At 17.8% G+C, this 23,866-nt stretch overlaps 1 protein-coding gene across 1 annotated transcript in view; it reads left to right on the forward strand.

Annotated features, from left to right (window-relative positions):
- Positions 1-1,798: 1,798 nt before the first annotated feature.
- The window catches only part of LOC100863496 (very long chain fatty acid elongase 6), a 68,396-nt gene continuing 46,328 nt past the window's right edge, over positions 1,799-23,866 (forward strand). The window contains exon 1 of the mRNA XM_003695720.4: positions 1,799-2,089. The gene's annotated coding sequence lies outside the window, so the exon portion shown is untranslated. The remainder of the gene's footprint in view (positions 2,090-23,866) is intronic.

A 23,866-nucleotide genomic window follows, 5' to 3' on the forward strand; every position in this document is an offset into this window, starting at 1 on the left:
AAATTAATTATAATGAGTTATATTTAAAGCAGATTATAATAGTGTTTTATTATCTAGCAAACAATTCGATAATAAAATGATATTAATTGATATCATTTAATTCTGTGTCACTATATATATAAATTTATATACTATATATATATATATAGATTTTTGTATTAAATCTTGTTTTAAATCAAATTTGCATCAAAAATACATTAAACTTCAATACATAATCTTTCTTTGGTACCAAATATAAAATAAATCTTGTAACATAAATGAATATTGTAAATAAAATTTTCAAATAATTTAAATAAATATTTTTGAGAATATTAAAATATTAAATATTAAATTTAAAATTATTTATTTTTTTTATAAAATATATATACATAACAATTAAATTGATGTTATAATTTTAAATTTGATTCGATTATAAATGATTTTTTTTTTAATTTTTTAACTAAATTTTTTCAGTTTTTAATTTATTTTAAATAATACTGAGAAACAAAAAGTTCAACTGATATCCTATTTCACATTTTTTATTTTTTCCTTGCTCTGAAGCCATGAATTGATATGAATAAAGAAATCGAATAAAATGTATTAATGAAATATACAGTAAAAATGATATTAATTGTAAAAAAATGAAAAATAATTTATGCATAGATATGAAAGATAAAAATAATCATTGTATCAATCCGATTTAGAGTTAGAAATGCTATGCTCAATAATAAATTTATTCTATGAATAAAAAGTATATTATTAATATATTAAATATATATATATATTCATAAATAAATATAATATTTATATTTTATTTAATTTAGGCACTTTTACAATTCCAACATTATATCACATATTATCATGTCAGAATATCTTTATAAATATATGAGATTACTATAAACATATTTTGAAATATATAAAAAGATTAATATTAAACAAAATATAAATATAACATTTTAAATAAATTTTAACATTAACATTTAAACGAATTTATATTAATTATTAAAAAATTGATAATAAAATACTAAACTATGTTCAGAATTATAGATCGATTTTAATTCTCTAAGATTTTAATCACGTGGTTTTGTTTATTTTTATTTATGCATTTTAACATAATATAATCAAATGCAAATGTATGATCAAATGTATGTTATAATAATAAACAATAATAGAAAAAGTTTGAATTAAATAATTCCATTTGTGTCCAAACAAAATTCAAAGAATAGATATGACCGAATAATTTATTATTTGGATATTATTGCATATTTTATAAACAAATTTAACTTATAATTATTTTTGATATTATCTTTTTTGTCTGATATTTTTTTAACATAGATTTCTTTTTTTCTAAATAGAATTTACAATTTTACGAATATTAATATGATTCATACTTAAAATTAATATTTCAAACTTTAAAATACAAATTGTTTTTTTTATTTTATATATAAGATTTATATATAATAATTTTAATTGTTCATTTAACTATAAATCAATTTATGATTGAAATATCTTTTATTAGCAAATTAATCAATAGCGAAGCTATCAATTTATTTAAATTAAAAGATTCGACTGTAATGCATTTCGAAATATTGTATATTATCGAAATTTTAAATAAAAATTTAAATAATATTAAAATTCTATATTTTTATTATTTTATATTTATCATAATAGAATTTATATTTTCATTATATTTTCTATTTTTACAAAATAAAATTATGCTTATATGTAAAAATTATTTTATGTATCCTTAGAATTATATTCTATGCTATTTTTCTTAAACTTTATTTCAATAATTGACTATAAGATGGCGGTAAAAACAGCGCTTGCGTGCCATCTACTAAAGATGGCGCCTTGCGGTATTCTACCATTTTAATCTTGCTGGGCCGGTAGCGTGCGTGAAAACTACTAGCACTGAAAGTCAGCCTTGTTTCATCCTCTTCAACGAATATGCCTACTTAAAGCAGGCAACCGCGACTGTTCGCTTATTAGTGCGATTCTCTGTCTTTCCGTGTGCACAAACGAAGTAAAACAACGTTCCATTGTGATCTACCTTGTGTTTCTTCCTCCATCAACTTGTTCTGAATCCATTACTTCCTCGGCCCACTTTATGGTATGTATTCTTAATTTTCACTTTTCTTACAATTTTTATATTGTTTGAGAATTTTATACATTTTTCTGCATGATTTATGTTATACTTTTTGGATAGCCTTTTTTTTTCTATTTTAATTTTAATAAATTGAAATTAGTTGTGAAAGTTTAAATTTATTAAATATCGTGTACTAAATATTTATTTGATAATTTTTTTTTTGAAATGTTTTTTATTATCTTTAATTTCTGTTTAAAATAACAAGCTCATCCCAATATAAGCTCTATGCATGTGTTAAATTTTTAGTAGTAATAATTTACTTTATATTGAATATTTTATCTAATTTTTTAATGCATTTTTACTTTATATTTTGTATTTCTATATAATACTTCTTGTAATTTTATTTTTTTAAATGTTTTTATGTGATTTAAATTTCATTATATTTCAAATTTATAATTGAAAATAATTCCTAATTGTAGTTAATGATTCGATATTTTTTACATTCCTAATTTATTTTTTAAGAATATTCATTATATTTAATTTTTTATATTTTTGAATATTTTTTTACATATATCTATTATCCTTTCTATTGCCATTATCCTATCTTCTCAATTTTTATAATTGACAATTGTGTCATTTATATTTATTATTTGAATGAAATTTTAATATTATTAACATGGAATTATTAATATTAAAATTTGTTATTCACTAATTAAAATAAAAAAACTATTTAAAAAAATTTTTAAAGATAATTTGAAATTAACAAACGAACATATTGAAAATTTTTATTTTTATTTTGAACATATTCGTTTGTTAATTTTAAATTATCTTTTTTATAAATATATTATTATAAGATATAGATTTTATTGGTGATTTGGAATTAATAAAATTTAATTTATTATTATAATATGTTATTCAATAAAATTTAATTCATTTGTCATATTCCGAGATTATTATATTACAAAGATGAAAGAAATTATTAAATACTGTAAAAAATCATTAGTTTTTAAATTAGATTCAAGAAAAATTTTCCGCATATCCAGCAAATATTTGAATTAACAGCTGAATTTACAATAGAGCGAAATATTGCTATTCTTTCTACTGAAAATTTATCAAATTATTTCTTTATGTTAGCAAAAATAGAAAAATTTTAAAATATTGTAAATTGTCATATTATGTTTCTTAAATTGGTTACATTGTATAGTCTTTAATATATTTTGATATATTAGTATGTTAAATGTTATCATATGAATTTTTTATTACTCATGAAAAAAATTTTGAAATCATGATTTATATTTTATTAAACACATCTATACATTGGATTAATTCACGTGATAAAGTTTAATTATTTTACTTAAAGAAATTTTACTAAAAATAATTGAAAAAACAATTAAGTTTTTGTCATAAACTCATTTTATTATAATGAAATATAATAAATATAAATTGCATTTATTATTACGTATCTTAGTTTCGTTGCTAATGAAATTAATTTAAACTGTTTCCGTATAAAGATTTAGAAATTCGGTAAATTTTTTTTTTAAATTTGTATATTGTTTTTTATGATAAAATTATTTCTTTTCAGAGATTTTATTAACTTTTATATATAATTATAAAAAAATTTCTTTATGATTTTTATAAGTAATTTTATTGTGAAATCTTTTGTCAGTATAGTGATATTGTTCAATCAAGTTTCACGATCATTTTTCGTCAATACTGCAAAATATACGATGCCAAATTCAATATATGTATTTAGTAAAGTATGTATGATCAAATAGTAGTTATATATTTGTTCATTATTTGTTACATGTACAAGCATTGAAGATGATTTATGTTCTATAAATATTATTTCTAATTTTGTATAGAGGAAATTGTATAATAGAATTAAAATAATAAATGTAAAAAAATTGAATATTAATATATGAAAAATAATAAAATAAATCTAAATTTAAAAAGATAAATAAATAAATATGATTTGAATTAAATTATAATAATGAATTAACTAAATTAATTAAATTATCTAATAATTTATATTAAATTAATATAAATATAATTTCTATATTATGTTTGTTTGTTGAAAATTTTTAATTATTAAAACGAGAAAAAAATAGTAATAAAATAAATATGTATAATTTCCGAAAAAATATGAAATGTTATTACATTGATATTCATAATGTTTTTTAACATTTTCTTTTATTTTTAATTAATATTCCTTTACATTTTGTAATTTTATATACAATTTTTTTTTTTTAAATACAAATGCATTAAAAGAAATGATAGAGAAAGCTGTCACGTAAGATAGTATATTCTGACATATACGCGTGCACACATGCAAACATCATGCCATGCGCAAATATGGTGCGCGTTGGGATTTGAATTCGAAGCTTATTACATACATGATATATTACATGATATATCGTTACAAAAATTACTAATAAATAATTTTTTTTAAATTAAGATCATTAAACCTTTTGTTAAAAATTTAATAATTTTAGTAATTTTATAAATTATTACATCGTCTTTTCATTTTTAAAATTCAAATATAGAATGTTCATATATCAAAATATATTGCTCTTAATAATAATCAATTTATATGTTATCTTATTGCGTACGATCGACTTTGAGAATTTTTTTCGTTCGAATAAATTCTAAGAATTGATGATATTGAAATACTATGTTTTCTGCAATATATTCAAATGCGTTTTTTTAAGATTGGAATCATAAAAACGTTAATTATTTTAATGTTATAATTATTTAAAAAAAATGGTTCTTTTTTAATTCAGTAATTCAGTAATTTTGTCAAGTTACTAATTCCCAAACAGCATTTACGAATTCATATTTTAAGAGACAAATGACATATGCGTGGGAAGTAGAATTTGAGTTTATTTGTATTTGTTAAATTTTAGATCTAAAGAGATTTTCTATAGATTTGTATTTTTTGTTTCTATTAAAAATTAATTATATTAATATATATATCTAAAAAAATAAAATTAGTTTTGTGTATATTTTATTTTGAAATTTATTTGTTAATAATTTAATAATAAAGCTTAAAAAAATTAATTTATAATTATTTAACATAATCAGAACAATTAGTTTAAATATTTTTATTATAATTTATGTTTTTTGTTATGATTTAAATTAATAAAATATCAAAAAATAAAATTTTATTTTATTCTATAAATTTTATTATTATATAGTTTTCTTCATTGGGTAATGTATAATTTTTATTTCTTTACTATAGTATATAAAAAACATAAATAAAATATTTATGTTATATATGTTATATGTGTTATATATTTCATCTATATACTTTTTGTATATATTATTTTATCTTTATTTATCTTTATTTTTTGTTTGATTGTACTTCTATTAGTTCTTAATTTTTATTTGCTAACTTTTTTTTCTATTTTGTTTTTCTTTTATTAATTATGAATTATTATAATTATTATATTTAATCACATTTTATCTTCTTTAATTTTGTATTTATAATTACAATTTAAAATAAAAACATAATCATCTTTTATAATATAACAAAATCAGATATCAATCGACGATTGTATAATCACAGAAAGTTCATAGAAAATCATAAACTAAATCGTTTCGTAAATCATAAACTAGCGTTCGTATCGATAAATAGATTTATAATCTAGCGATTATTTTTCATATAAAAAATTTTTAATATGACATTTATAGTCAATCTTGCATTCTAATTAATTTCTAGTATTAAACGAACGTCTACTTTTTTTTTATTTTTAATGATTTTGGCTCAAAACAAATATATTTGAAAATTGTTAATGTAGTTATTCTTGGATAATCATTCTTAAATCAGTGAGAAACTATTGCGAAAAACAAATTTACTTTCATAAATATATTTTACTTTTAAATATATTTACTCTCTATTAATTTACTATATATATACTCAAACAATGAGCTGATCTGCGCGCGCATTGATTTCTTCCAGTAGTTAGAATGATTGGCATATTTATAAAAGTAAGATCTCTTTGCTATATTATTGTATAAAAGAATATAAAAGAGTAAGAAAAAGTTACAACAGATGCACGTTAAATACAATAGTTTAATATTAAATATTAAATACAAATAGTTTAATGTTATTATTAATAGTATTATTAATATATTTTTAATAATTTGTATTATTATGTATATACAAACATATTTATGATTATTAATCTACTAGGTTTAACTAATAATATTTTATGACATGATATAATAAATCATTAATTATAAAGACTAAAATATAAATAATAAACGTTAAATCTATTAAATCTAAAATGTAAAAAGTAGAGATATAATTTTACTATTATTCTTTACTAAAAATGTTTTAATTTACGGTGAAAAAATCAATAATTCTTAATATACAAAATTATTGATATATAACTACTAAGATTTATAAGTTTTCCTTTTTTATTTTGTAAATCAAACGTATTAAAGTTCAGTTAATATATAACCAGTAATTAAAATCTGTTAAAAAGATTATTTTATATTAATATTAAAAAAATATTACAGAATAATGATATACATATAATAAAATACATATAAAATATTATATGTAATAAGATATAATATCCATTATTATATATATAATGTTCATTAAAAAAAATTATATTTTATTATTATATTTTATTTGTTAATTATATTTTAATATGTTTGATAGAAAAATAATATAAACAAAATAAAAAATTAATTTTTATTAAAAATAATTTATTATTTAATTATTTTAATTACTTTATTTAATATTAATTAAAATTCTTTTATTTTACAATTTAATTAATATTCATCGAGTATTTTATTGATTGACATTTGTTTATTTATATTTTTTATTATTAAAAAAAAAAGAAAATTAAGTCTAGGATACTTTCGACATGAGTTTAAATAATGGAACTTTATATAACATATTTTTATTTTTTTATTAACCATTTCTTTTCTAAAATCGTATCAATTATTAGAGACTTAAATTGTTACATATATCTTATCCACAATTGTAGCTTCTTTTATGAATGATTTAAAGAGATTACATGAAGACGAGGACAACGTTATTGGTCTTACAATCGTACTCAACATTCTCGTACACTGTGCTAAGAAATATGAATGTTTCATCGTAGCAAATATTGTTTAACATGTTCTAATAAAGGAAAAATGAAATGAAATGCGAGAATGAACAACAATATTTGTAATTAAAAACATATAAATGTGAAAAATATTTATCAATAATTAAATACAAAACATAATAACAAATAGAAAATTTTATATGTTATATTTTTTCTATACAATCAGAACATGAATATGTTACATGAAATTTGGCACTTGAAACGTGTTTGTGCTGCTTTGATTGTCCTGCATTTTATAGGATAATATTATTTTTCGTGTTTTTAATGTAGTTGAACGTTGTATCTTTTCTTATTGCATTTTATGCAATTATATAAAATCGATCTTTTTTTGCGCAGTATTTTCTTTATATAAGTATTCATTAAAAATATTATTCTGTTCTTTTGAAAACATTTTCCTCTTAATATAAAGCATATTATATTAGAGTATATATAAAGTATTATATAAATATTATAATAAAGTTTTTTGATAATGATAGTTCTATTCTACTGATATCTTATTACATGTTAATCACAATATTTGGTTTTTTAATAATATCCATCATTGGTTAAGGATCAACATTCAATTTAAAATTAACAATTGTATTATTATATCCATCTTAATCCTTCGACAAAATATAATAGAATTACAATAAATTTAAAAGAGGCAATTTAGAAAATGATTATTCTTTTATCGTAAACTATGATAAATGTAATACATATTTTAATTGTCATAGAAAATATTTTTTCGAAAAGAAAAGTGTAATTAAAATATTGCATTATCAAGCATGATATATTCCATAAAAAGATGATTTGGTCTTCAAGTTGTTCGAGTTTCTAATTAAATTTACCCAATTTACACAATACAAAATATTTTTTGAGATATTCCTATAAAAGAACATATTGATAAATAATAAAAAAATCCCATAATTCCATAATTAATGTTTTTATTATGATAAAAAAAATCCTATAATTAATGTTTTTATTTATGATAAAATATACATAAAAATATTTTATGATAATATTGTTCATATATTTTATTCAATTCTAATTTTTACGTAGTATTTAAGATATTTTTTGTAGATGCTAAAGTACTACATAAACATAAATCTGCAAATAATTTTTTCCCAAAATCCTACAATTTTTGAAAATGTTTTACTCATAATAATCAATCAAAAAAAAAAAAAAATCAATTCTATCTGCAATTCATTATTTGATAATTAATTTATCAATATTATTATTTATTTAATATTATTTGTTTCTATCTATTTAAAATTTAAAAATTGTCTAATATAATTCGTTGCCAACTTCTGTTGATGATTTAAATTTTTTATTCTAATTTCAAGCTGTTCAAATATCAAATTTTATAAAATTTGATAATTCATTGTATTATGCATTTATCTTTTTATATCTATAATTGTAGATAATTAGAATTTCCTACCATTATATATTCTTATTAATTTTTTTGCAATTCCATTACTTTCAAGATTTTTTAATTATTATTGATACTCTTTTAAGAATTGATTTTTGCAAGTCCATTATTTTCAAAATTTTTTAATTATTATTAATACTATTTTAAAAACCTATTAATAATATAGTCAATATATAAATACTAATATCACATTTTTGCATATTAATTTCACAATTTATAGTGAAAAAAATTAATTTGTATTTTATTTTAAAATGAATATTGCTAATGCATATGATTAGAAAATATAAATTAAATATAAACATTGCTTTGATTTTTCTTTTTTCTTTAAAAACTTTACATAAAATTACATAAAAAATTAATTTATATTCTATTTTAAAATTCATTGTTAGAGCATATGATTACATTATGGTTTTTTTTTTTCTTTAAAAACTTTACATAAAATTAAAATAATTAATATTTTTTTTTCCCTTATGCAATCTTATGATTTCAATTTTATTGAATAATCTAATGGATTAATATTTTTCATTTTAATTTACTATTTATTCTATTTTATCTATCTATTCTATTATTTCATAATATTTCAAATTAATTTTGAATTCTCTCTCTTCACAAATGGTTTAATTGTTTTAATCTTAGTGTTTTGTAACTTTCTAAATTTAGGATTTATTTTAATTATTATACTATATAACGTTTGCTATGTTTAATAATGTTTTGTTATGGTTATAATTATGGTGATGGATTATAATAATCAAATCAAAGAAACCAATTTTCAATAATCAATATACTTTAAAATTATTGATAAAAGTTGTAATGGGATTAAAATTTAATAATCTTTATTAATTTTTTATTTAATTTTTTAATTATCATAATCTAAGCAACATATACTTAAATATTTCAAAATAAAGATTAAAAAATATACAATATATATTTATAATTATTTATATAAGATTTATTTTGTTTTAATATAAAAAATTTTTATTTATATATATTTTATTTAATTATATTCAACTATATTCTTTTTATAGATTTGTGTACAAAATTTTGCAAAAATTAATTCTTAATTCAAATTTCTGAGAACAAAGAACACGAAAAAAAAAAATAATAATAATAATGCAATAATGGTAAATTTAATTTTTATTTAATGTGATATATATTAAATAATTATTAAATATATGAAATTATATTAACATTTAATATCAAAATATATATATATGTTACAAAGAAAAAGAAAAGAACATGAATATAAGATAGACTAGAAATATGAAAGGTTTTGACCTGTATACAGTATTGATAATTCTGACAATGATTGTATCTCAAATGTTATGACAACTAAACTCTTTCATAGCAATTATTGTTGATAATTATCTTCCGTTTATTTAATAGACATTTTGTATTTTGTTTGTAATAGAAAGTTTCTATGTGTACTTATTGAAGTGAAATTTACTTGAATTTATTTTGTAATTTAAAAAAAAGAACAAAAGAGTAAGTTATATTATAATAATAATTTTTAATAGATTAATAAAGATTTGAAATATTCATAAAATTTTAAATATTATGACAAGATAAAATGCTAAAAAGATAGAAATATGAATATTTAATTCATAATAATATAATTAAAATTTTGTCGAATAATTTAAAGATGAATTATAGAATTTTAATATATAGAATAATAATATATATATAGAATATTGTTAATTGTAGATTTATCATGCGAATCCAGAAAGTACAATTTACATATGCGACTGTATGCAAAAAAAAAAAAAATTAATTAATTCGTATATTATTAATTTTTATTGCTTTATTATATTTCATGTTATCTATTATATTTGTATATTAATTTGTATATAAATTATATTTAAGAAATTTATTTCATAACTTATTTCTCTAAAATGATTTTAGTAGTATTTTAGATTTAGAAGTATTTTATATTATAACTCAAATTTGTATTGATCCAATTTTGTCTTTATTTAGAAGAAATCAAAGTCAAGTTCTTTAAAGTTCATAATATATTTAATATATATTTATTTTTATATATGATATTCTGTATAAAATTTTTTTATTTATTATTATTTTAAAATTTTTACATCAAAAAATAGAATAGGTATTTCATATTTATATTTTTTCTTTCATATACATTTAGTTTTCTCTCTAGAAGATTTAAAACAATACTATTATAGTTTTTCCATATTCTAACGACATGAAAAGGTATTTATTTTTAAATTAAAAATAAAGAATTTATTGAAATAAATATTATTTTTGTTCTATTATTATTTTTATTTTAATAAATTTAAAATAAGTGTACATCCGTTCAATTCATTCAATCTTTTTTAAATATCCCATTAAATTCAACATTTAATATATTTATAATGTTATTATGTCACATTCTCAAAAAATTTTTTCATAGATAAAATTGTTTATACAATCCATATTGTATATATATATATATAAAATTTCAATAAAATCAGAATTTTTGGATAAGATGAATTTTCTTGTAATATAGAATGTGAATATTTCTGTGGTTATGTGTATTCAAAATTATTTACACATATTAAAATATAAATGTTATTGCATTCTAACATATATATATATATATGATATTTATAAGATATTTCACTTTTAAATAAAAATATATTTCATTTCTTTCTTTTGCTTTCTTCGCTCTGCTTTATTTTATAATATTATTTCTCATATTTTTTAAATATTAAAATGAATTTTATTTGTTATTTTTTTGTGTAAATTTTTTTCTTGATAATAAAGAATTGAAAATTTAATTTCAGCATATTATCATATATATTTTTAAAGATATCTTCAATCAGCGATTATTATAATTATATAATTTTATATATTAAATATTCACCTGGTACATTTAATTTTGTATTATTCTATATATATTATATTTATATATAATTATATATTATATATAATTTCATATGCCATAAAGAAATAAAAAAAAATTTAATTACATATTATAACATTTAATCTCTTCTATTATATTATAACAATATATGTATATTATAATTTTCTAACACATCAATAAATTATTTATTATAGTTATATATTATTATTTAATAAAATATATACGAATAATAAAGAATATAAATTCAATAGTTTAGAAAAATTATACTATGATTATAAGTGAATCAAATGCATATTGTATATGCATAAATTCATTAGATTTAATTTAAAATTGAAAATCTCTTTGCTCTATGAAAATTTCAAACTTGAACTTCACTACATAGAGCAAATGTAATATCGATGAAGTAATTAAAGAAATATAAAAATTTTTAGAATTTTATCAATATATCAGTATTGAGATAAATTGAAATAAACAATATAGATTATAACTTATTTATATTAAAATGTACATCAATTTTTACTATAATTTTACTAATCGATATTATAAATATACATATATTATACTATATATATATAGTATATAACTTATATACTTACATATTTTTTCGACCTTTTTATAACCGCTATTTAAATTTTATCAAAATTTTAATCAGTATTTAATCTTATTTTATTTTATTATATTTTCCTATTAGAATCTGATTATTAAAATAATCTGTCTGATTATTAAAATGTTATATTGCTCTCTTTGAATTATTTTGATTATTATTATATTCTTGTATTAAATTTATTTTGCCATATTTATTCGAATCAAAGATATAAGATAAAACATCTTTACATTCAAAATCGATGTAAACATTCAAAAATTGTTTGTAAAAATTGATTCCTCGATTCTAAACATTTATCATTTCGTGATTCATTCAAAAATATAATGCGATCTAATATTAGATTGTAACCTATAATATTATAAACATGATCTAGTACTTACTCACTCTTCAATTTTCGTGACCTGGTGATTAAGTGATAAGTGATTAAGTTATTTTTAACAATCATGTTTTTTAAATCATTTTAATGATTTCGCAATATAACACAGAATTGAAATTTATCGATATGAATTTCTTTTTGTCAATTATTATGGTGTATAAAGAAATAATCAATTTATTTATAATAACTTTAGAATATTATGTATATTAATACATTATATACATTATATATTTTGGATTGGATAATATTAATAATAATTTGATGATTGTTTAGTTTAGCTATATAATATAATAAAATATGGTTCAATGATAATCATAATTATAATGATGCAAATGATTTGAATAATGAAATTAGAAATGTTAGCCACTAATAACTTGTAATTATTGAATAATTATACTTTTTGGATAAAATTGAAAGAAAATAAAATTATATTCTTAATACAACTCTTTCTTACACATGAAAAATAATAGAAGGAAAGTATAATAATAAAAAAATTTATTATTTTAAGTAAATAAAATATTGAATTAGAATTATAACAAATCATATATATAATTATATTTAATACAAATTTTGTTGTTTATTTTCATATGTAGAATATTTATTCATATTTATTTGTATTCAATTAAATACTTTTTTTTTTTTGCGTGTAACCATTATAATGCTTGTATGATTTCACACATTGTATATAATTATCGCCTGATTATTATATTTTTTACTGAAATTTTTTGAATGTACATAGATTCTTCATTCTTCTATTTATTGGTCAATAGATATTCTTCAACTATGATTACGAAATAAAATGTAATCAACATATGATAAAAATTTAATATTCAAAAGCTAATAATTACTTCTTATTAACTAATTCTAGATACTATTTCAAATTTTGTAAACGAATGTAAATATATCAAAAACGTAAATATTTAATTTCATAAAATGAATTGGAAAAGATAAAACATTCATATTAAATATGTGATAAATGCAATGCCTAACAAATATTAATTCATTGTTTGTATTAAAAAAAATGAACTTAAAAATATAATGTTTAAACTTTCTATTTAATTCGATGTAATTTGATAGATATTTGTATAACAAGATTTTTCTCTAATTTATTTTCGAAAAATATATAAATAAATACAAGCTAAAGATAAATATAAAATTTAAATGTTTAAAAATATCTTCTATTGTATAATTTCAAGTCAAAAAAAAATGAAACTGAAGAAACAATTCTAAAGGTGAATTTATACTTTTTTATTTTTAATATTCATCATTTGGAATGAAAAATAAAAGCTAGAGTATTTGTACTTGCTCAATAATTTATATTATTATATATTATATTATATTATAAATTTAATTCATTGTTCACTTTCTCAAAATATCAATGCAAATTGTTTCAATTTAGCAAATTTGACTCTTGTCTTTGACACTTAACAGATAAATCCAAATCTTTATATAAATTTGTATGCTTTTTTATGAATATTTGTTTTATGATAATTTTCAAATTTATTATTCCAAAGACTCATAATTTTGATATATATCTAAAAACATGTTCTTTGAAGATGTTTCCACATGTTCTTTTTTTTCACGGAAAAGACATTTTCAAATTTTATTAACACATTATATAACTATAGATAAAATTATATATCTGAATGGCTGTTTATTTGTTATTAAACAAATTTAGATTTGTCATTGACTCTTCACTATTGAATCATTCGTTCTATTCATCAAAAATAGAATTGTTCACTTTGAATGAAATGCAGATAAAAACAATTTTTACACTTTATATCATTGATAAATCATTTTAGATACATTTTAGATATTGAAAAATCTAAATTTATCTTAGATTTCTTAATATTTTCTGTTTGATAAAAAAAATTGACAACCTTTCAGATGTGCTAAAAATAACCATTACATTATTTTCATCAAAATATTTTTATCGAAAAAATTTTGTTTCTTTTTTTTTATGCCAATATAAATCAAAATATTTAAATTAAACTTATTTTTATTACTTCAGATGATTTAAAAGATTATAAATTCAACTTGAGATTTAAAAAATTTTTAATTTCAAATTATTCATTTTATTATTAATTTTATATAAACATTGTATAAACATGATTATTTTTTACCATTGATTTCTAATTTGTGAATCATGATATTTTTATCAGGATAAAAATTTTTTAAAGATCAATTATATTTATTTGTAATTATTTACATAGAAAATTTTATGAAAATTATCAGTACTTATTTATTTCCATATACAATTGACTCATGAATAATGTAGAATTTAAGAATATCAATTTGATAATTCTCATAAAATTTTTCATCTTCCAAAATTTTAACTGTATAACTGTAAATAATTTACCTAATTGAAAGCTTTAAATTTATTAGGAAATTAATTAAGAAAAAAATATGAAAAAAAATTGTTAGTAAGTTCAAAAATTTAAAATCAAAAGAAATAAGTCTTGGTCGATTTCAATTTCAATTTAATATATTTATAAAAATTGACATATACATTGATCGAAAGTATTTGTATTATTATACCTTCTATTCCTCTTATTGACAATATAAATGTATATAAAATGATTTATTGTTTCTATTACGATGCTGAAAAAATATTAAACTTATATATATATATGTATATATCTTATTTTATAGAACATATATATTAGAAGATAGATTTTTAGATTTTTATCAAAACGATGAAAAAAGTTTATATAAACATATTATATAAACATATATTCAATAAGGCTTAATTAACGAGTTATAAGCATTTTAAATTTATATTAGATAGAATGAGATGCTGGAAGAGCGAGAATGCTCAGCTGAGTGCGCGACAGTACCGTATTGCAATGATGTCGTTTGCGTAGCGGAGCCCCTCAATGAAAGTAAATATACTGATATTCTTTTATACACAAATAACTATTTCTGAATTTCAATGTAATATAATATACAATATGTGTGAATATTATATAATGTAATTATATAACATTTTTATCATTAAAAAAAAAAAAATTTATCAATTTTCATATGCACAGGAAAATCTAAAATTCTAATGATATTTGAACCAATTTGAATTTCAGATTATTATTATTAAAAACCAATGAAATCACTGACAAACTTTTATCTTTATTTCATTGGCTCCCAATATTTCTTATTTTTATGCAGAGAGAAATAATAGTCGTTCTAGACATCACATATTAATAATACGAATTAATATCACGTATCCATAAAAAATGCATACATATTGCAATTGCTTTTTTTATGCCTCGAATGAATATTACAAATTCACTAATTTCTTTTTTATACTTTTATTTCTGATATATGCTATCAACAAACTAAAACCAAGACGAAGCAATAGTACCTTAGAAACAAAAAAGATTATTGATATAGACTTTCTTGTAATTAATGCACACAAACGTAACATACAATTTTGGATATTATTTTTTTTCTAATCTCTTTTTCTAATGCTCATAATCAACGCCCAATTGTTAGCTATTTCAGTAACACATTATTGCGACTTTGATGAAATAATATTTGAATACATATTTAAAATAATAAAAATATTTGATAAAAATATCTGTATAACGTGAAATAGAAAAGTGTAATGCTTATATGGTTTTTTTTTTTTTGATGAATATAAAATGTGATATTAATATGATATGAATAAAATAAAATAATAAAATATTAAATTTCGACTTTTATTTTTTTCTCATTAGTAATCTCATATCGAAATAAAAAACATTGAATTCAATATATATTCAATGGAATAAAAACAAAGATTTTTCAATTGATGCATTGATCTATGGAATTCAAATTAATTCAAGTATCATTAGTAATTTTTTTTACGTATGAGAATCAGCAAATTTATATATAGAAAAATATATTCAACTTTTCTAATCTGAAATCTTGTGAGAGTTTATTTCGATTTACTTCTATGGATTTTATGGTAAATAGATAGATTGAATATCGTACAACCATTTAAATATAGATTTAAATAAAGTGATGTATAGTATTAATATTCAGGAATGAATCTTATTCGAGATTATTTTATTAAATAAGAATTTATATAATATGAACATTGTATATTATATTAAAATTCAAATATAGTTATTTGTATATAAAAGAACATCACTGTATTTATTTTTTCATTAAGAGGCTCTGCTACACAAGCAACATAACAATACGGTATTGCCTAGCTGAACGTTCTCATTTTTTCTACCGTCTCACTATAATACGAACTTAAAATGCTTATAACTCATTAATTAAGTCTTATCGGACATATGTATATATAAATTTTTTTTATTGTTTTGATAGAATCCAGCCTCTAAAGGCTATGTCCCACATTTTTATGAATACTCTATATATATATATCATGAAAAAAAAAGTGTGTATGTGTGTATATATATATAACTTAACTTATTCTATAACTTACACCATCAATAAAACAATTTTTTTCATTTTAACTTAAGAATTAAATTGTTACTAATTTCTGATTTCTGCCTATGATAACCTTGATGTTTGTTTCTTGGTTAGTAGAGAAGGGATACATCAGGTGATTCAATGCTTAGATTATTAATCTCAAATGTGATAGAATTCTTTTAAGTAATTTTTACGTTTACGTTTCTTACCGCTTAAAATGAAACATTTTGATTATATTAATTTTATATAATATGAAAAAAACAAAAAATAAAAAAGCATAGCAAGTCAAGTTAAGTTAAATTTTATATTATAATCATTTTTGTTAAATATAAAAAACTTTCATGAAAATTATTAGTTACTTTTATGTTATTAATATATTTTGTCATTAATATATTATTAATTTATTTTATTATCTAATTTTTTAATGATCTATAAATTTTATATTTTAAATTTTAAAGATTATTTTTAAATAATAATATTTATTTAAACAAATATTTTTATATTTATACAGTTTATATAAAATTCAAAAAAGGCAATTATATGATATAAATTATTTTTGTATAAACTAAATTAGATTTCATGGTCAATTTATATTAAAACATTTTTTTAAATTTTATAAATATTATTAAAATATTTTTAAACTATTATATATTTGATAAATATTGTACTTAAAAAAAATATATATATAATAAAATGTAAATATACATATATAAATTGATTATGAACTGAACATATTTATTTCCAATAATTATTTCCAATAATTGTTTTACAAGATGCAAATATGTGTATAAAATATTCACATAATTCTTCAAGTAAACATAAATGAATATATAATAATATTAATTAATGAAAAATGTTTGGAACAAAATGATAATTAATAAAATTTATATATTTCTCGAAAAAAAAATATTTTTCTTCTTATTAATTATTATTCATATTAAGGCAATAAAAGTTTCAATTGAGAAATCTTTATATCTTCTAAGTTATATCTTTTGATATAACTTAAAAATTTATGATACAAAAATAAACATTTTGTTTTGAATATTATAATTTTTAATGGGAATTTAGTCTCATAATAATCAATAGAAAAATAATATATTAAAAATTTTTATTTTTTTAATAATTTTTCTTATTAAATATTAATTAATTCTCTTTCGTAATTTGATTTTTCTCACTAAAAAAGAATATTTTCATAAACGAAATTTCGTTTGAAAAAAAGCAAAATTTTAAATATTCTAATATATAATATATATAATATATTATATAAAAAAATGATATTTTTTAAAAAATGTGGATTTCCGTAAGTGTTTTAATGTTTTTTTACCGCAAAATTTAAAATAAAAACTTTTTTATCAGATATGGGAATTTAGATTAGAAAATAAAAATTTGTTTGTATTATTTATTATTTATTCTATTAATAATTATCATTTTGAGAATTCACTAATTATATAACTTGTACCATGAGTTATGTTATTATTTATTTGTAAATAAATCATTATAATAATTTTTTTTTAAAATAAAAATATTTACTAAAAATATTATTCTTGTGAAACAGTAAATTTTCATTATAAAAGAGAAAAAAAAATTAATTTGATCAAAGATTAGTAAAATAGATATTTTAATAAATAAAATAGATATTTTATTGCACTACAATATAAAGAAAAAAGTAAGTGTATTAGAATAATGAATAAAAGTGCATAAGAATAAAAAAAATAATTAATAATCGATTCTCTCTTAATACGGAAAAAGGAAAAAACATCTGCAAACTATTCAAAAATTTACTAAGATCTTCATTAAATATTCATTAAAAGAACCGGTTTTTCTGTACTATGCATAGATAAACTAAAATAGATTGTTGAATTGTTTCATAGAAAAATGTTGATCAAAATAATATTTTTAACATATTTCAAAATTATTAATGAAAACAAAAAAAAAAGAAATTGACGAATTGTTATTATTTGAAATTTTAATATTTAAAAATCTACAATTGCGTATTATGAAATGGATAAATATTTATTATATATGTATAAAATAACGGAAACAAAGTATAAATATTATTGTAGAAGGAAATCATCTTCAGAAATTCTTTAAGTAATATTTATATATCTAATAATCAATCTCAAATATAATATAATCCAATTATTTTGTTATAAATATTTACAAAATTTAATATCGATAGAGATATGTAATTTAAATATTAATTATTAATAATTATTAATAAAATTGTAAAAATTGTTCATAGAAAATTCTACAAATTATAATTTATAAGTGATTGTAAAATTTGATATTCGAAAATTTTCAATAAATATATGATTGAATTTTGTCAAAATTCCTTGTTTATATAATTATATAAATCGATTTTTTCTCTCCTCCTCTCTTCTGCCTTCCCCTATATTCATTCTGCATATAATGTACAAAATATTCACGATATTTGATATTTTCAACACAAATTTCATCCACTATTTAAATACTTTTTGCATGAAGTAATATGAAAGTCAATATATAATCAGTATATAATGACAGTATATATAAGTGATATTCAAAGTCCAAAAGTTAGATACATACATTGATGCAAATTCGCAACGACAATAGTTCGAAATGATCAAAACGCGCAAAAAGAATCAAATTTTTAAATTTGTTCAAAATTAATGAAATTTAATATATATATTTCTAAATGTTGGAATTAAATGTTGGTATAAAAGTAAATTGCTAAAAATAGACTAAATGTATTGAGAATATTTTGGAAACAGAGAAAAATACATGAATTCTGAATAAGATTGTTTCTTCTAAAATTATCCAAGTTTTTTCAATTTTTTATTGGGGGGGATGTAGTTCAAACAAGTTACATATTATTAAAGAGCGTCTTTTCTATAAATACATCATGCAACAATTATGAAAATATATCTGTTTTTTATTTTTCAAAATGTCTATTTTTAGCATTAATATATTTATAATTCGAAAATCGTGATAAGTCACGATGACTTTTACATAAGAATATCTATTAGAATATCTTTGAAATATATATATTGTATATATACATATATACAAATTTTTTGCTAATATTTGTTTATTTGAATGTACAATAATTAATGTATATAACAACAAAAAATGAATGAGAAATTGATTAATCAATTTTCAAAAGAATATTCATAATTATTATTAATTATTTAATTAATTATACTTTTTATGCTTAATTATAAGTATAATCAATAAATAATTATAATATAAAAAGAAATATAATAATTTGGATTAATTAGTCAGTTTTCAAGATCTCAATTATTATTAATTATCTAATTAATTAATTAAAAAATATTTTTATATTTAATTACAAATATAATTAATTATATAAATATATATAAATAATTATAATATTAAAAAGAAATGTAATAATTTTAATTGATTAATCAATTTTATTTTTGCAATTAATTAATATATGAATAATTAATAGGTGAAATGAATGTTTTACGTAAAAATAGTTATCAAAATTTATAGTCGGAAAAACCTATAAAAAAATCGTTTTTTTTTTTAAATCAATAATCCATAAATAGTTTGCTTTACTTATTTCAAAGCAAAAATATACATATTAAATTACAAAACGATATCACAACACGAAACAATCTAAAGTAATTTGAACCAATCAAATTTGTGAAAAATTCGCAAAAATGACTTTGCGAATAATATATAAGAACCAATTGAAAAAATTATCTGTAAAAATTTAATTGAAGATCTCTATTTTTTAAATAATTTCGAAATCAGAAATGATAAATTAATCATATACACATGAAATTTTTGGCTTGAACAATGATAATATTTTTCAATTTCAATAATATTTGAAACATTTTATAAAAAAGTTATTAATTGATTCTTCATAATACATTATCATTATCGATGTGCTATTCAATAAAAAATTTTTTCATTGAGTTTCTTAATAGAATTTAAAAGATCATATTTAAATATTCTATATCTATGTACGACATAGATATACTTTAATTTTTTAGTGACGATAGCATGACAAGCGATATTTTGTTTTTCTGATGCACGTGGACAAGACTAAGATGACATTGAACTGATAATAAAATATAAATATACATGTATCTAAAATTTATTATATTTTTATAAAAATATATTTACTTTTTATAAAAATATACTTTCATCTATATATATCTTTGTATTTATATATATATATCGATTATGTAATTATAAAAAGATTATCGATTTATTAATTATTTTATAATTTTTTTATCGATACTTGATGTTTTATTATGTTTTATTTTTAACATTTTGCTTTTTTTTTCATTTGTATATTCGAAATAAAATCCTGAATGTTATATTAAATTTTTTTTCTTATTTTTCACATAATCATTCTCTATGATTTTACTTTTTTTTATTTATTATTCCATTATATCTTAATTCGATTTAGTTAGTGTTTTAAGCAATATAAATAAATAAGTTTAAAGATAGGATGGAACTGATGTCCCTTTTTTCGTATAAATCTATATAAAATGTGATAATAATAATTTAAAAATGTATATTTTTATATCATATAAAATTATTTTGCTTTGCTTTATGTTTTACAAAATGTCTTGTTAGATATTGTTATTCTTTGTTGAATAATACCGTAAAATATTTATCAATTCAAAACTAGATTTTTTGCTCCAAAAATACTTTCACCGATAATTTCATCGAAATATGATATATATAGATTAAATACATATATTATTAAAAATATATTTGATTTTACCAATATTTGTTGTTATATGTTATTTATAAATATTTATTTCTTTAACTGATTCACTGATCTAATATATTGATTTGATACTCTATTAAATAGTAGTTTAAATAATAGTAGTTTATTTTAAATAATGTGATAAAAGCGATATTTTTTTTTTTGTGGTACAATGATAAAATCGTCGTATGAGGTGATTATAAACTTGCGAAACCAATGATAGATCTGCGCGCATCATCATCTCATTCATTAATTGAATAGTATGATACAATATTTAGTCAATAATTTATAAAGATTTTGAATTACCCACGGGATTTAGCCATATATTATTCTATGTGAATAAATAAAAAGATAAATGAAATGATTACAATTAAAAAAGACATCGATACATTAAATTCAATTTTATTTTTTATGATTGAATGATGAAATGAAATGATTGATGAAAATAAAATGAATTAATGAATTATTTCAATTAATCTATTATTTCTGCTCTAAAGACTAAGACATCTTATCTGTAAAAGATTAATCTAATCTTATTTTATAATCTTATTTTATATCAAAGTGAAATAAACTATTTTTAAATATCTTATGTTTTCTATTGTTTATTTTATGTTTTTTTTTTTTTAAATTAATTAAAGTTTAATTTCATATATCTTTATGATTAGTTTTTATGATATTTTATAATATTTTCATCTTCGTTTTTTTTAATCTTAATGTTGTAATGAATAATAAGTTGAAATGTGAAATATTATTCAATGATTTAATGTGGAATATGATGTTATTTCGATTCATTCTATTTGTAAAAGTAAAATTTTTGAACTATATATTTTAACAATATTCAATTAATAATATTATCTATCGATGAATAATAAATAATAATAACCAAGAATTTTTCTAATAACTTTGCAAGTTTGCTTTTGATTAGTTTTTTTTTCTCTTTTTTTATATTTATATTCGTATCAGGAATTGAGACTATATTTCGTATATTATTTCACATGCAATTATAGTTATATATATATGTATTATCAAATTCATATTTTATTTTACGTATTTTTGAGGTTGATACAAATTACGATATTTTGAGAAATAAATAATTTTGAACATATATTATGACAAAAAATTTTTAAAAAAAGTAAATATTTTTTTTGATTTTGAGTTTTTTTGAAAAAATTTAAGAAAATCCTGAACATTTGAAATGCAATATAATTGATTTAAAAATATTTTTCGATTATTAAAACTTCTTAAAAACATTTTATATATATAATTTATATAAATTGTAATTTTAATAAAAAGAATTCAAATATTTGTAATTTATTAAAATATTGAATAAAATTGTAAAAATGTAATTTGTAAAAATAATGAAAAGTCGTACTTTTAAAAAAAAAAAAAATATTACTTCATAGGATTGGATTTTTATTAAAAGTAAAATTTTCAAACATATCTTTTTTTTGATATTAATTTAATTAGATTAAATATTATTATTAGATTAAAAATTATAATAAAATGAAAATAAAAAAGCAAATAATTTTATCGTATTTATTTATATTTTTTTATTTTCATTTTACTATAATTTTTTAAAAGAAAATAATACATCAAAAAGTTTATATATATTGTATTTGAACAATACGAATGATGCTAAAAAATCAAATAATGAAATTATTTGAGAATCTTGAAAGGATAAATATGATGATTTTATTTAAAGAAAAAGAAATTAAAGAAAAATAATATTGGAAACACACAAAATTCAAAATGATTACATAAAATATTTTTGATTAATAATTTACCAATTAACTTTCTTTTCTTATTAAATTTGAAATATCTTATTTAAAGCATTATTTTAAGCATATTTTTTTTCTTTTGATGAGCAATCGATTTTTTCACATTATTCGCAATAAATTTTTAAATAAACAATTAGATCAAATTTTTGGATCACAAGATCGTTAATGGCAAATTACTATGTCATTAAAAAACATTTACCAGAATATAATTATGCATTATATTCTCACTTAAATTGTCAAAGTTTAAAACTGAATATTATTTATATAAATTATATAAATTGTCAAAGTTTAAAACTAAATATTATTTATCGAAATTAATTTATCAAAACATTAATTCTGATATACGATATCTTGTTATATTTTACATTTGGTTGATTTTACGACCTCACTATATCATTATTATTATAACTACGAACAAATTCAAGAATTTTAAATAAAGTTATTACTTAAATTCTTACTAAAACTGTATTCGAAATTTTAACTATTATTTTAATTATTTTTTCAATGTCTTAG

This window comes from Apis florea, unplaced genomic scaffold (assembly GCF_048593485.1).
Source record: "Apis florea isolate Af1SG1 unplaced genomic scaffold, ASM4859348v1 contig_3758_pilon, whole genome shotgun sequence".
Lineage (NCBI taxonomy): Eukaryota > Metazoa > Arthropoda > Insecta > Hymenoptera > Apidae > Apis > Apis florea.